Here is a 17,684-nt window from a genome sequence, read left to right on the forward strand (position 1 = left end):
TGACCTTCCTACCCAGAGCCTCATAGTCTGAGGTGATCTGTTCCAAGGTGTTTCTGGCCGTGTCGTTTGTGCCCACATGGATGAGGAGAAAGGGGTACCTATCTTGGTTCCCAATGAGCCTCGGCAGGTTGTCAGTGATGTCCCAGATGCGTGCCCCAGGGAGACAACAGACTTCCCGATTCATTTTGTCCGGCTGGCATACCGGTGCCTCTACCCCCCTGAGCAACGAGTCTCCAACCACCAGCACCCTCCTTTTTTTGCCGCGAGCAGTGGTTGCATCAGCTTCCTTCTTCTGGGGTGTGGAGTCTTCATTTGCAGCCAGTGGCTCTTGATGCAGGTGAGTTTGTTGAGGCTCTTCAGAGGTGCTGTCTGCCGAGAGACGCTGAAAGCGATTTGTTAGTTGCAGCAGTTCTGAATCCCTCCTGTTTACTTCCAGAAAAATGAGTACAGGGTTCAAGCCTCATGTTGGGAAGGTTTTCAAAACCGATTATGAATTAGACAAATAAACTGCCCTGTTCAGCTGACCAGCAAAATGTACATTTGTATGGCTCCTTATATTTAGAACAATATAACATAGGGTAGAGAGATTCCCCCCCGTCCTTTGGACTAATTCATTCCAAATCGACAAATCCCCCTTTAGGATGCACACCTCAACATGGTGAGGGGGTTTGAGAGTGTTGAAGAAGCTGAGAGCAATGCCGTCAGGAGTCTAGACCAAGAGGCTAGACTCCTAGCAGGGGCACCCATGGCGGAATGGTCAAAGCTGAGACACCAGACTAAGATGCATCCAAACTCAGAGGAAGGCAATGGTAAACCCCCTCTGAATACCTCTTACCATGAAAACCCTATGAACAGAGTATCCAAAATGCAACACGAGATAATGCTGGAAGATGAGACCCCCAGGTCAGAAGGCACTCACCAAGCTACTGGGGAAGAACAAAGGACAAGTACGAGTAGTGCTGTGACTAATGACGCAGCTGGGTCAAAGCCGAAAGGAAGCCCAGAGGCTGATGCGCACAGATGCAAAAGGAGAGTCCGGAGTTGTACGACGCACACAATAGGAACATGGAATGTGAGAAGCATGAACCAGGGAAAGTTAGAAATTGTCAAGCAAGAAATGGAGCGTATCAACATTATAATACTTGGCGTGAGTGAATTAAAATGGAATGGAATGGGACATTTTCAATCAGGCAACTACAAAATATTTTATGCAGGAAATGAGAAATCAAGAAGAAACGGGGTTGCTTTAATAGTGAGAAGCGATGTAGCAAAAGCAATTAGGAGCTATAACGCAAGGTCTGAGCAAGTTATATCAATGAGATTAAATGGGAAACCTATTAACATAACCATCTCCAAGTCTACGCTCCAATGTCAAACGCAGAAGAAGAAGAAGAAGAAGATCTCCAGTTGCTGCTCTTAAATGCCACATCGGTACATAATAAAACCTCCCTCGTCCACGATTTGATTGTGGACTAGGCAGCTGATCTGGCATGCATAACCAAGACCTGGGTGGGTGAGCAGGGAGGAGTTAGTCTCTCCCAGATCTGCCCACCGGGGTACCTGGTCCAGCATCATGGTAGATCTGAGGGTCGGGGAGGTGGGGTTGCTGTGGTCTATAAGAGTTCCATCTTACTCACCAAGCACCATGTCCATGCAGTTACCAGCCTGGAGTGTTTGCACCTTGTGCTGGGCCAGAGGGACAGGCTGGGAATCCTTTTGGTGTACCGCCCACCTTGCTGCCCAATGGCTTCCCTAACTGAGCTGACGGAAGTGGTCTCGGAGGTATTGCTGAGATCCCCCAGACTATTAATACTGGGGGATGTCAACATCCATGCCGAGGCTACTTTGTCTGGGGCAGCTCAGGACTTCATGGCCGCCATGACAACCATGGGGCTGTCTCAATATGTTAGTGGTCCAACACATATGTCGGGGCATACTCTAGACCTTATCTTTGCTACTGGACATGGGGATAGTGATCTGGATGTGGGGAGTCTTACATCTCTCCCATTGTCATGGACAGATCACTGCTTGTTGAAGTTTAGACTTTCAGTAGCCTTTCCCCTCTGCAAGGGTGGGGGACCTATTAAATTGGTCCGCCCCCGGAGACTAATGAATCCTGAAGGTTTTCAAAGGGCTCTGGGGGATTTTCCGGCTGATAGGACTGGCGCTCCTGTTGAAGCCCTGGCTAATCTGTGGAATGCAGAGATGACCCGGGCTGTTGACACGATCGCTCCTGTGTGCCCCCTCCTCTGTAGAGCTCATACAGCTCCTTGGTACACGCCAGAGCTGAGAGCAATGAAACAAGATAGGAGGCGGCTTGAGCGGAGGTGGAGACGAACTCCCGACGAATGCAATTATGCGCTGGTTTGTGCTTCCACCAAGTTGTATGTAGGCGCGGTGAGGATGGCGAAGAAACAACATTTCGCTGCCACCATCAAGTCATCTCTCTCCCGCCCAGCAGAGCTTTTTAGAGTTGTCCGTGGGCTACTCCATCCTGGCCTACAGGACATAGTAGATACATCGGTGGCCCACTGTAATAAGTTTGCTGAGCACTTCCAGCATAAGATCTCATGCATCCGCCAGGACTTAGACTCCCACTTTATAGCAGTTGATCCTAATGAGGTGTCTGGAGCACAGTCTTGTCATGTTTTATTGGATGAGTTTCAGTTGGTTCAGCTCGAGGACGTGGACAAGGTGCTTGGACAGGTACGTGCAACCACTTCGGTACTGGATCCTTGCCCCTCCTGGCTAATAAAAACTAGCAGGGATGGAACAGTTGGCTGGGCCAAGGAAGTGATAAATGCCTCTTTACGAGAGGGAGTGGTCCCTGGCTGTCTGAAAGAGGCGGTGGTGAGACCACTTCTGAAAAAACCTTCCTTGGACCCAGAAAATTTCAGCAGCTACAGACCAGTAGCGAATGTTCCATTCCTGGGCAAGATCTTGGAACGAGTGGTTGCTGGCCAGTTCCAGGCGCTATTGGATGAAACCGATTATCTAGATCCATTTCAATCGGGTTTTAGGCCTGGTTTTGGCACTGAGACGGTCTTGGTCGCCCTGTTTGATGACCTCTGTCGGGAGAGAGACAGAGGGAGTGTAACTCTATTGATTCTCCTTGATCTCTCAGTGGCTTTTGATACCATCGACCATGGTATCCTTCTGGAGAGGCTCGCAGAGTTGGGAGTTGGAGGTACTGCTTGGCAGTGGTTCCGCTCCTACTTGGCGGGCTGTCTCCAGAAGGTAGTGCTTGGGGAACATTGCTCGACACCGTGGGCTCTCCAATGTGGGGTCCCGCAGGGGTCGGTTTTGTCTCCCATGCTTTTTAACATCTACATGAAGCCATTGGGTGCGGTCATCAGGAGTTTTGGAGTGGGTTGTCATCAGTATGCTGATGACACGCAGCTCTACTTCTCCTTTTCATCTTCTTCAGGTGAGGCTGTCGATGTGCTGAACCGTTGCCTGGACGCGACAATGGACTGGATGAGAGCTAACAAACTGAGGCTCAATCCTGACAAGACTGAGATGCTGTTGGTGGATGGTTTCTCTGATCGGATGGTGGATATATACCCTGTCCTGGATCGGGTTACACTCCCCCTAAAGGAGCAGGTTCGCAGTCTGGGAGTCTTCTTAGACTCTTCCCTTTCACTTGAGGCTCAAGTAGCCTCGGTGGCACGGAATGCGTTCTACCAACTTCGGTTGGTAGCCCAGCTACGTCCCTATTTGAATAAGGAGGACCTCACATCAGTTGTACATGCTCTGGTAACCTCGCGTTTGGACTACTGCAATGCGCTCTACATAGGGCTACCTTTGAAGACAGTTCGGAAGCTACAGCTAGTGCAAAATGCGGCGGCCAGATTGTTAACAAGGACCAAGCGGTCTGAGCACATAACACCTGTTCTGGCTCGCCTGCACTGGCTACCAATATGCTTCCGGGCCAGATTCAAAGTGTTGGTATTAACCTATAAAGCCTTATACGGTGCGGGACCATGATACCTGTCAGAACGCCTCTCCCGATACGAACCGGCCCGTACACTACGGTCTACTACGAAGGCCCTCCTCCGGGTTCTGACTCATAGGGAGGCCCAGAGGGTGGTGACAAGATCTAGGGCCTTCTATTCCGAACTGTGGAATAGTCTCCCCGAGGAGGTGCGCTTGGCGCCGACATTGTTATCCTTTCGGCGCCAAGTTAAAACCTTCCTCTTTTCCGAGGCATTTTAATTTAAGTTAACTTAATTTTAAATGTGTTGTAACTGATTTTAGATTGTTTTATTTTTATATGTTCTGTTGTATTATATTGTGTGATTTTATTGTATTCCTTGTGTTCACCGCCCAGAGAGCTATTGCTAGTCGGGCGGTATAAAAGTCTAATAAATAAATAAATAATAAATAAATAAATAATAAGAATTGGAGAGATTTTACGCAGAAGTACAGGAGGAAATTGACCACACACCAAAACAAGATATGATGATAATCATGGGGGACTGGAATGCAAAAGTAGGGAACAGAGAAGAACTAGGAATTGTGGGGAAATGGGGCTTTGGAGACAGAAATGAAGCAGGAGAAAGACTTATTGAATTCTGTGAAGCCAATGATTTGTTTCTTGCGAACATATTTTTTGAACAACCGAAAAGACGGTACACATGGACATCACCAGATGGTCAATATAGGAATCACATTGATTATATAATTGGTAACAGAAGATGGAGAAGTTCCATACTTTCTGCAAAAACAAGACCAGCAGCAGACTGCGGTACAGATCATGAACTGATCGTATTGAAAATCAGAGTAAAGCTAAAGGAGAACAACAAAGCAGTCATAATGCCAAAATACACTTTAAATAACATCCCAGAACAATATAAAGATCAAATAAAGAACAAGTTTGAGGCTTTAAACTTAGTTGACAGAGAACCAGAAGAACTGTGGACTGAAGTCAGGGACGTTATCAGGGAAGAATGCAAAAAGACAATACCTCTTGTTAAAAAGAGAGAGAGACCTCAATGGATGACTGAATAAACTCTTAAAATGGTTAAAGAGAGAAGGAAAGCAAAAGCAAAATGAGATAGAAACACGGTCAGAACCCTAAATGCAACGACTAGTACGTACGGACAAAGAAAACTATTACAATAGTTATTGTATAGAAATAGAAAAGGACAACAAAATGGGAAGAACAAGAGCCCTATTTCAAAAGTTTAGAGAAATGAAAGGGAAATTTAAACGAAGAGTAGGGATGTTGAATAATCAACAGGGGAACACACTGACTGACTGAGATGAAATAAAAGGAAGATGGAAGCAATACACTGAAGAACTCTATAAAAGAGATGACAGGATGACAGATTCATTCACGGAGGAACCATATGATGAAGAACCAGAAATTTTAGAATGTGAGGTGAAAGCTGCTCTTAAAATTCTTGGAAGAAACAAATCACTAGGAATAGATGGCATACCAATAGAGTTGCTACAAGCTACTGAGACTGAATCTGTCCAAATTTTGACAAACATTTGTCAAGAAATATGGAAAACTAAACAATGGCCCACAGACTGGAAGCATTCAATATATATCCCACTTCCAAAGAAAGGGGATCCCAGACAATGCAGTAATTATTGAACTATTGCCTTAATATCCCATGGAAGTAAAGTAATGCTCAAGATTCTACAACAAAGGCTCTTACCAGATATGGAGTGAGGAATGCCAGACATCCAAGCTGGATTTAGAAAAGGAAGAGGCACCAGAGATCATATCGCAAACATACATTGGATAATGGAAAGGGCCAAGGAATTTCAGAAGAAAATCACCCTGTGATTTATAGACTACAGCAAAGCCTTTGACTGTGTAGAGCATGAAAAACTATGGAATGCTTTAAAAGAAATGGGGGTGCAACAGCATCTGATTGTCCTGATACACAATCTATACTCTGTACAAGAGGCTACTGTAAGGACAGAATATGGAGAAACCGGTTGGTTCCCCATCGGAAAGGGTGTGAGACAGCAGTGTATTTTATCACCCTATTTGTTTAATCTGTACGCAGAACATATCATATGGAAAGCGGGATTGGACCAAGATGAAGGAGGTGTGAAAATTGGAGGGAGAAACATTAATAATTTAAGATATGCAGACGATACCATACTCTTAGCAGAAACCAGTAATGATTTCTGAGGAAAGTTAAAGAGGAAAGCACAAAAGCAGGACTATAGCTGAACATCAAAAAGACTATAGTAATGACAACAGAAGATTTATGTAACTTTAAAGTTGACAGTGAGGACATTGAACTTGTCAAGGATTATCAATACCTCGGCACAGTCATTAACCAAAATGGAGACAATAGTCAAGAAATCAGAAGAAGGCTAGGACTGGGGAGGGCAGCTGTGAGAGAACTAGAAAACGTCCTCAATTGCAATGATGTATCACTGAACACCAAAGTCAGGATCATTCAGACCATGGTATTCCTGATCTCTGTGTATGGATGTGAAAGTTGGACAATGAAAAAGGCGGATAAGAGAAAAATCAACTCATTTGAAATGTGGTGTTGGAGGAGAGCTTTGCGCATACCATGGACTACGAAAAAGACAAATAATTGGGTGTTAGAACAAATTAAACCAGAACTGCCACTAGAAGCTAAAATGATGAAACTGAGGTTATCATACTTTGGACACATCATGAGAAGACCTGATTCACTAGAAAAGACAATAATGCTGGGAAAAACAGCAGGGAGTAGAAAAAGAGGAAGGCCAAACAAGAGATGGATTGATTCCATAAAGGAAGCCACAGACCTGAACTTACAAGATCTGATCAGGGTGGTTCATGACAGATGCTCTTGGAGGTCACTGATTCATAGGGTCGCCATAAGTCGTAATCAACTTGAAGGCACGTAACAACAACAATAGCATCATAAGCTGCAGGTACACTTTTGTATTTCTGTGCAAAAATTATTTTTTAGATAAAATTATAATATGCTATTTTTTGCAAATACTTTTTAAAAACAGCATGTATGTTATTATTATCATTACTGAAATTGTTTACAGTGCATGCCTACCAAGATCCTGCTGTGCTGTGTGTGCTTCTTTGTTCTTCTGGACCTCATGCTAGATGTGCACAGAGAGAGAAAAGTGGGCAGGCAGGCCCACGTGCTGGTGCTGAAAGCTATAAGCTTACTCAGCTCACTTGATGTGCACATGCACACTATAACCAATATGCAGAGACAAGTTGGAAAAGGCAGCTCTTTTCAACACTTGCAAGGGTTTCTAGCTATGCAACAAATCCCTTGTGAATCACAACTCTGGCTTTACTCATTAGCTAAAAATCTGAAAGAGTAGGAATTGGAGCAGCCAACTAGTTCATTTCACAGAAATTGTGAAAGGCAGCTTACATTTTGGTCTATAACTTTTTTCCCAGAGCATTTAGAAACTTACGCTTTTTAAAAAATGAAAGCTAAGGGTCTGGGCTCCCTGATGGCCCTAGCCCAGTAGAAATGGACCCTTCCTACCCATCTGTCAGTGGCCCCGTTCAGTACAGCTGAAACCCTGTGCAAATACAGGAATTCCATTGGTTTCAGTGAGATTTGCTTCTAGTAAATATTCATATGATCAGAGTACAAATCTCATTGAGTTCCATGTGACTTAAGTCTTGACTTTCTTCTTTTGCTTTCTGTGAGGCTCAGCCACGACTCTCTTGCTGGCTTTTTATTAAACATAATCTCAAAAACTATATAAACACCATGAAGAAGAACTGACATCTGAACATGAGGTGACTGCATCTGTAGTCTGTTAATAGACACTGAAAAATGATGCTGAGGAAAATATTAAATAGTTCTTGCAGCAGAATATTTGTGCAGTTGTTTTGTGTTGCCTGCCTAAATATACTTCACACATGACTTTTCCTGCTGCATGTTACCTTCCAAAGTCTAACTTTTTCTAGCAATGATCAAACAGGAGACTATGTTTCCCCTTACAGAACATGTTTTGTTTCTCTTTAAAGAGGAAAGTTTAAATTCCAAAAACTAGCCAAAGCACAGATAACCTCAAGACAGAATTGTTTCTACAGAATCTTGTGTAGATTAAGTACCAGCACAAACAGGTGTTGGAAAGCAAAGGGTGGGATATTCAGAGTCATATCTGATACGCTCATCCATTATTAAAGATCCAACATTTAGAAATTAAAATGTATCAGCAAGAAAGCACTTGGGTGAACTGGTATCACTTCTTAGCATTATAACATGCATTAAAACTCTGTATTGCTCACTTAAAACCAACATGAGCTTTTTTACATGACCCAGATTTTTTATTTCAGTCTTATCCTCAAATCAATCATCCGTGCTTATGCAGGAAAGGAATGTGGAAGCATTTAGCATACATGCTCCTTGCTCATTATCTGAGACTGCTTTTGCATCACACTGTGCTTGCTGTGAATTATGAATTTCACCCATCTGAAAATAGAAGAGATAATAACAGTATATTATTAGCATAGTTATTCATCCAAAATTGAAATTAAGGGCAAAATAAGATGCAATGGAGGAGAAATATGAAGGGTATCCCAACTGTTGTTACTGTTGGTCAGCTTTAACATAGCCACAGAGAGCTCTGGATCTGACTTGAGTATTGCAAGGAGAGAGCATTGAGCACATTTCCCATAGACCATTGGCCTACCCACAAGTTTCTTTTCTCTCTGCATGGAAAAAAAACATGGATTCAGTATCTTGATCCTTTTGGTACAACAGTCACGAAGGCATTTTTTTTAGCATGAAATCATCCTACCGGGAAAGGGTCACTGCTTTTTTGTTGTTGTAGAAAATGGGGTACCAGTACTCATATCTTGATAAAAGTGCTGTGGGGGCCAGCACAAATTGGGCAGCAAAGAAGAGGTGGTACAGTGTACCGGTACCAGTGAGTACAGTCACCGAAAAAAGCTCTGGAAAGGGTTATGCATCCACTTTCTCCTCTGCTATTGCTCCAGTTAAATTTGTAGTCTCCTGGGGCAGCATCAAAGGTTTTTTTTTAAATGTTGGGGATATATCATGTGTTTCCCACACCATGTATACTTGGGTCCTCAATAGAGTTTAGGAGTTGAGAATTAACAGTTTGTGCAATCCATCAACAAGCACTGGTTTACACAGACTGCCTTCAGGCGTAACAATAAATTATGGTTTGCTTGCTTAACTCTGTCTTGTTTTTACATCAGAACCAACCACATTCACTCACTATGGTTAGTTAGAGGCCCAAAAAACCAAAAACTAAAACCAGGATCGGAAACCATGGCTTGAAGTTGGCTTGTGAATTTTGTCGTGCATTTGCAGATTTGCTATTGCATTTGAACTCAATATCTTGGGTTAACGTTAGTTTTGTTGCTCTGCCTCTGTTTTATTAGATGTGAATATGGTAATTTGCTTAAGTCTGCAGATTCAACTATCGGCTTTTGCATTAATCTATTATGGAAGCACAGGCAAAGGTACTGCAGTGATAAAAATGATTCAGTCCTCTTCTGGCGACAGGAATTGAACATATTTTGACACATTCTCCTGATGCTGTCAGTAACTTTTCTAACATACCTCCTATTTTATGAGGGACAACTAGGTATGTACATTTATACTACCAGTTATTAGCAAACATCTATCATTTTGCCTGCCACTATGGATAAGCAGTCATGCTAAGTTATACAAACACATATTAGATTCTGAGTTGTCCTTCCATGAACAAAAAAGACTCCTATCCAGTGGAGGCTTCTGATGGTGAAAGAGGGGGAAGGCAATTTTCTTTGATTCCCCACATTCTTTGCAGGCCTCAGCCACCTCTCATGCTGTTCTGAAGGGTAATCCAATAATTTGGAGCAGATTTTCAGGGAACATAGAAAGCCAGTGTGGTATAGTGGTTAAGGTGTTGGACTATAAACTGGGAGACCAGGGTTTGAATCCCCACACAGCCATGAAGCTCACTGGGTGACCTTGGGCCAGTCACTGCCTCTTAGCCTCAGAGGAAGGCAATGGTAAAACCACCTCTGAATACCACCTACCATGAAAACCCTATTCGTAGGGTGGCCATAAGTCGGAATCGACTTGAAGGCAGTCCATTCCCCTTTTTTCAGGGAACATAGGAGGCTATAGGGAGAAAAAAGTGAAAATTGCCTCTCTCTCTTCCACCACTGGGGGCATCCCATGATCAGAGTACTGTAGGGAAGGGCCATAGCTCAGTGACAGAGCATCTGTGTTGCATACAGAAGGTCCCAGATACACTCCTGGGCATCTCCAGATAGGACTGGGAATGTTCATCAGAAATCCTGGAGAGCTGCTGCCACAAGTAGACAATGCTGAGCTAGATGGACCAATGGCTTGAGTCAGTATATGGCAGCTTCTTGTAGAATCATAAAAGAGCAGAGTAGGAAGGGGCCTATAAGGCCATCAAGCCCAACCCCCTCCACAACACAGAAATCAAAATTAAAGCATACTCGACAGATGGCTGTCCAGCTGCCTTTTCAATGTCTCCAGTGTTGGAGATCCTGCCACCTCCCTAGGTCATTTGTTCCATTGTCATACTGCTCTAACAGTTAGGGAGTTTATCAAAATTTAGATTTAGTCAAAATCTGGTTTCCTGGAGCCCATTACTCTGTGTCCTGCACTGTGGGACGATCAAGAAGAAATCCTGGACTCCTCTGTTTGGCAAGCTTTCAAGTACTTGAAGAGTCTATTGTATCTCCCCTCAGTCTTCTCTTCTCAAAGCTAAACATGCTCAGTTTTTTCAGTCTATCCTGATCATCCTTCTTGCCCTCCTCTGAACCTGTTCCAGTTTGTCTGCATCCTTCTTAAAGTGCAGTGTCCAGAACTTGATGCAGTACTCAAAATGAGGCCTAACCAGTGCCAAATAGAGGAGAACTAATAATTCACGCAATTTAGAAACTATATTTCTGATAATGCAGCCTAAATTAACATTTGACTTTTTTGCAGCCATATCTCACTGTTTGCTCATATTCAGCTTGTGAACAATTGCAAGATCCTTCTCGCACTTAGTATTGCTGAGCCAAGAATCCCCCATCTTATTTGATTTAGTTTCTTTTTCCTAACTGTAGAACTTTGTACTTATCCCCATTACATTTCATTCTGTTGTTTTCAGCCCGGTACTCCAGCCTATCAAGATCACTTTAAATGTTGTTTCTCAATCAATCAATCAATTCATTTATTACAGTCACAGACGAGCAGAGCTAACATAAAGCATATAAAAGATAGTCAAAAGGTGACATGAGAGCAATCCAGTGTTGTAGAATTCTTTCTCTCTCAGGGGGATAGCAACATTTCCACCTAATTTGGACTGAGGCCATAAAAAACTCAGAAACCCTTTCAGTGATACAAGAGGACACATCCCTTAAACAAATTAGTACCAAAGTTGTGGAGTTACTTCCAGAAAAGGCTGTTAATAATGGAAAAAATTAGCTTCTTTCTGCATTCCTTATGCATGTTGCAATACAAGAGGACAACAGATTCTATTGTTCCAGCGCCACAGGGACATATCTGTTCCTTAACCGGGATCTTACTAAATCGTCCTAATAGTGCTGATAGCAACACATTAAAGCGAACAAGGCTAAATGCACTTCTGTACTTTGGAATGGTTAACGTATGCAGATATGAAGCTGCAGTGAATCCATAGTTATTAAAATCATTATAGAGTAATGGAGAACAAGATTTGTTAGCAGTAGTTCTTAAATGCTGTAGATCTAAGTCTATTAGTCTTTGTAAATTTTCTGTCTTCCAAGGTATTAGCTGTTCCTCCCAATTTTGTATCATCTGCAAATTTGATAAGCATTCCCTGCACCTCCTTATCCAAGTCATTAACGTTGAAGAGCACTGGACCCAGGACTGAGGCCTTGGGTACCCTGCTCATTACCTCCCCCAGTTTGAGAAGGAACCATTGAAAGCACTCTTTTAGTACAATTCCGTAGCCAACTGTGGATTCACGTGATAGTTATTCCATCCAGCCCACATTTAGTTAGCTTGCCAATCAGGATATCACGCGACACTTTGTCAAAAGCTTTGCTGAAGTCAAGATATATTATGTCCACAGCATTTCCAAAGCCTACCGGGGAGGTTACCCAATCAAAAAATGAGTTAAGATTAGTCTGGCAGGATTTGTTCTTGATAAATCCATGTTGGCTTCTAGTAATTACTGCATTGTTTTCAAGATGCTTACCGACTGACTGCTTTACAATCTGCTCCAGAATTTTCCCAGGGATTTATGTCAGGCTGACTGGTCTGCAGTTCCCAGGTCCCTCCTTTTTGCAGATAGGGAGAACATTAGCCCTCCTCCAATCACCTGGTATTTCACTCATCCAAAAGTTCATCCGAGAGTTCTTCAGCCAGTTCTTTCGATCTTCTAGGATGTAATTCATCAGACCCCACAGATTTGACCTTGTTCAAAGTGATTCCTACGTACTACACTCAGGGGAATTTAGGATCCAAGCTACTGTATTTTAGCTTACACTAGGAGCTTGGCAGTAGCCAAGTGAAAGTTCCTTTCTCTTTCTTCTTTGAACAACTTAGCTGTAATGTCATATCACAACCTGGTCTTGACATTTCATTCAGCATGTGGGGGGGGGTTGATCACAAACAACAAGTGTAAATAGAATCGGGATTATTATACAGCCATGAGAGTGGCTGTATACTATAGCCAGCGTGGATTTTTCGCATTCCGCAATGTTAAATTGGAAATACCCCCATGTCAATCTGATGCTTCCCATATGCTCATTTCAAAACAAAACCTTACAAAACCTATAATCCTGAACTCAGAAACACTTGCTTAACAACCCTCTCAATTTTCATGGTGATACACAAAGCAGTCAGAGAGAATCGAGAGCTCAAAGTGTAAAAAGAGAGAGAAAAAACCCAGACCCCTGTTGGACTTTTTGCTGTCAGAGTTCTCATAATCTGTTGAAAACAACTAAAAATCAGCCATGTTCACAGAGTACCTGTACTCCTGTTACTGACCTTGCCCCATACTCTGACCTTCATCATCTACAGTTTAAATGTTAAAAAAAATGTGTGGCTGATTTTTAATTAATTTAATAAATTTTGGCTTGAACTCAACGATAATGTCGGGCATGCTCAGTAAGAAACAACTGTCAGTGTTCTAAAAGCCAGACTCACAGCTGCTGGGTTTGCCTGATCATGAGGCCACACCCACGGCAGATCTTTATTTCACTTGAGACAGTCATGGCTTCCCCCAAAGAATCCTGGGAAGTGTAGTTTGTGAAGGGTGCTGAGAGGAGACTCCTATTCAGCCACTCTGACTGAAGGTCTGTGAAGGGAACATGGCATCTCCTAGCAACTCTCAGCACCCTTCACTAACTACACATCCCAGGATTATTTGAGAAAAGCCATGACTGTCTAAAGTAAAATAAAGGTCTGGTGTGGATGTGGCCAGTGACAGCTTTGGTTTAAATTTTGGTGGGAGGCTATAGGTGCCTGCTGAAGAATAAAAAGGTGGGGGAAACGCTGAAAAGCAATGGTACTGTTCACAATATTTTCCTTTTGGAAAGGAAAAGGGCTTCCCCTCTGCCCAGTACCCAATCTCCTCCCCTCCCCTTCCTCCTCACCTCCCTGCCCCTCCCCAGGTCAGTTTCACCTATCCTAAACATGATTGCACAGAAATAAATCCCATTGAACTCAAAAAGTATGCAAATACCTCCCTCCCTTCTCCTCCCTCCTGTCTCCTCCCTCTTGCCCCTTCCCTCCACCTTCCTTTGCCCCTCCCTCCCCTTCCCCCTCCCCTTCCAATCCCCTCCTTCCTGTTCCTCCTCCCTCTCCTCTTCTCCCCATGGTGTTTTACCTATCTTAAGCATGATTGCATGTGAGTAAATACCACTGAACTCAAAAAGCATATAAATGATCAAACCTGCCCTCCCCTCCTCCTTCCTTTGACCCTCCCCAAACAATCCCCCTTCCCTTCCCCTTTCCCCTCCCCCTCCCCTCCCCTCTCCCTTTCCCCTCCCCTTCCCTCTCCTCCCCCCTCCCCTCCCCCTCCTCCTCCCCCATGGTCAGTTTTACCTATCATAACCATGATTGCATAGGAGTAAATCCCATTGAACTCAATAAGCATGCAAATGGCCAGACCTGCCTTTCCCCTCCTTCCCCTCTCCTCTCCCTTCCTCCACCTCTCCCCTCTTCCTTCTTACTCTTCCCCTGCCCAATCCAGCTCTCCCTCCCTCCCCCCTGGTCAGTTTTACCTATCCTAAGCATGATTGCACAGGAGTAAATCCCACTGTACTCAATAAACATGCAAATGATCAAACTTGTCCATCTCCTTCCCTCCCCTTCCTGCTCCCATCCCCCTTCTCCCCTTTGCCCTTCCTCCCCCCTCCCATTCCCTGTGGTCAGTTTCACCTACCCCAAGCATGATTGCAGAAGAATAAATCCCACTGAACTCAATAAGCATGCAAATGATCACTGCATTCTCAGCAAGCTTGCACACGATCACATTTCTTAAAAAGCAGAGAAATTCACTAACAGACAAAAAACGTTGCTGTTTAAGAACTTACCTACAGCCCACAGATATTTCTATCAAATTTTTAAAAGCAGGGCAATTGGGCGGCTATAGTGAATGCACAAGGGGAGCATGAGACCTGACCTCCTCTCTGAGATATTGTACTGCCCTACAAATTGGTCAAAATGCAAACACAGTTTGGGTTGGTCTTTCACAGTCCAATCCATTTCCTGTGTAGCTTGGAAGAATTTGGTAACATGTGCCTCTGAACACATGGTAAGTGGTGGCAACACCTGCAATCAGCCCAAATAATAGAAATACGATATGTGCTGTGCTAATCTTGTTTTCGCAGGAAGGAAGCAACGTTATTAAGACAGTTGATATAGTTCACATACCCACTTTAAATATGTCTGATTTATTTTGCAATTTTAGTGAGTTTCCTACAGGAAATCATTTTCTTTTGCTTCTATTTCTGTGACTATGTGAAGTACAGCAACACTTCGCAAAATTTACACTAAAAAAATCCAAAACTAATTGTGGAATAATGGCACTGACTATTCTGCAGAATAGTCTCCAGTGGACATCAGGAGTGGCTCAGTTTGCACAAAATAAAACAGTGAAATATATTCTAGCAAAATTCTAGGTGTGCTCTATGTTTTTAATTGACCGTGCTCACCTTGCCTTAAATTAAGTGGTTTAAACATAGCAGGCTGAAAACATGCATCATGGGCAGGCTAAGGTTGTCTTTTCCAACAGCTGGAGTCATTGCTGAAGTAGCAACATATTGTAATAATCACTGATTTTACATCAAACTGCAGTTTCAGATTCAACTGTTGTTGTTATGTGCCTCCAAGTCGACTACGACTTATGGCAACCCTATGAATCAGTGACCTCCAAGAGCATCTGTCATGAATTCAACTGTTAATGCACCCAAAACAGAATATAACCTCCAATATGAAACACAAAAGGCTATCTTCACCATCATATGACATTGATCAATAAAAAGGCTTTGAAATTAATAAAAATAAATTTGACACAAGTTTCTATGATGAATAATGAGGGAAATAAAATTTTCTAGATTAGATTCTCCGTAGAAATAATAGTAACAAAGAAAGAAGCAAAGTAAGAACACCAGCGACAAACATACAAAAATGTAATTCTCCACCTTTGGAGTTGGCAGGTGTTGCCACTACTCACATGGCACATGCTCAGAGGCACATGTTACCAGATTCTTCCAAGCTACACAGCAAGTGGATTAGACTGTGAAAGACCAACCCAAACTGTATTTGCATGTTTACAAATTTGTAGGGCAATACAGTATTTCTGAGAGGTCAGGTCTCCTGCTCCCCTGGTGCTTTCACTAGAACTGCCCAATTTCCTTGGTTTTTAAAGTTTGATAGAAGTATCTGTTGGCTATAGGTACGTCCTTAAACCGCAAGGGTTTTTGCCTATTAGTCAACAGAATTATAGAATCAGGATTCTCTGGATCCTTGCCTATATAGTAATACCAGGGCACTTATTTAATAAGATAACATGCCAATTAAAACACTTGTGGACTGACCCAAAGAGCTGAAACCAAAGGTAGATGATGATATATCCATTTTGCATAATAATATTTCCCTTTTTGGTGATACATTTGTCAAATGTTTAATTTCCTTCCAGGCCTGTAGCTGGGGGGGGGGGGGAGTGGCCATCCCCTATTTTTTTCTGCCCCCAAGTGTTTTATTACATAGAATCATAGAATAGTGGAGTTGGAAGGGCCATCAAGTCCAACCCCCTGCTCAATGCAGGAATCCAAATCAAAGCATTCCCGATAGATGGCTGTCCATCTTAAATTAAAAATAATTAAATTACAGAATAATATTTCTCCCCCCTTTTTTTGGTGCTCCCCCCAAACCTTTAGGCAGGCTACGGGCCTGTTTCCTTCTCAAACGATACCAAGGACCATAAGGCTTTTTTCCTAAGCTGTCATTTGCTAGTACTGTCTTTAAGCAGAGACAGTTTAAATGCTTGTAAATCTTAAAATCCCAATGGCTATGTTCTTACCTCCATTGCTGGAAACAATATGCTTCTGAAAAGCAATTGTTGGAAACCACAGGAGGGGAGAGCGCTGTTGCGCTCAGATCCTGCTTGCAGCCTTCCCATAGGCATCTGGTTGGCCACTGTGAGAACAGGATACTAGACTCACAGCTGGGCCACTGGCCTGATCCAGAAGGTTCTTATGTAAAAAACCAAAAAAAAGGCCTTGACCTGGCACAACCTGTTCATGGAAGGGACTTCCATGCTTATCTATCTCCAAGACCTTTTTTGCCTTTGGCGCTTCCATGCTTATCCAGAAACAGAGGAGGCCCCAATTGGTAAGGTGTTTGTGGTAGAAATGGGAATCTTTAAAATTCAAGAACACAGAATTCAAACTTATTTTCTTAGGAACATAAGCTTCCTTATACCAGATTAAATTATTTTCAGTCTACTCCAGATTCATTCTATTCTCACAGGCAGCAGGTTTCCAAGGCGTCAGGCCTGGAAGAGGTCTTCCACAGCACGTATGACCTAGCCTTTTCAAAACTGGTGATGTTGGGAAATGGACCTGGAACCTTCTGTATTTGTGCAATAATCCTTTCCCCAAATTTATGCTTTTGTGGAATAAACACTTTAAATACAAAAAAGATACATTGTTTTGAGATGAAGATGTGGAATGGAGAATTCTCTTTCCTGAAGAATCAATTCAGACTGCAATTCAATATTTATATTTTAAACAAGGACTTCCCATTAAGAGCAAATTTTATTGATTCTGTTCTTGTAGAAAATCCTGAAACTTGTTGGAAGTGGGGCAAAAGCAACTCCTGTTTTGTTCTTTTGTTTATGTTCCAGAAGGGAGATAGAGTTAGGGTCCTCCAGATGGATAGGCTTGATTACCTTTATCTGGGATGCTCTGACTGACTTCCTTCCATCGTTAGACTGATATGTCTTAGGGAGCTTATCTGCCCCTCCTCCTTCCACCCTTTCCTTCTCTTCTCTTCTTTGACTGTCCAAGAGAGAGGAGACACCTTTGTCTCTGCTCTCTCTCCTGAGCCATGAGGGCAACTCCCAAACCTTGGCGTTGCACCTCCAACTTAGTTAGTTAGAACTAGGTATGCCTTTCTATCTACTATGTATTTCTATAAATAAAGTAGCGTTTCCTATTTTACTATGTCTTAAGTCTCTGTGATCTCAATGCAGGGTAAAAGCCTGCT

This window comes from Rhineura floridana, chromosome 5 (genome assembly GCF_030035675.1).
Source record: "Rhineura floridana isolate rRhiFlo1 chromosome 5, rRhiFlo1.hap2, whole genome shotgun sequence".
Taxonomy (NCBI): domain Eukaryota; kingdom Metazoa; phylum Chordata; class Lepidosauria; order Squamata; family Rhineuridae; genus Rhineura; species Rhineura floridana.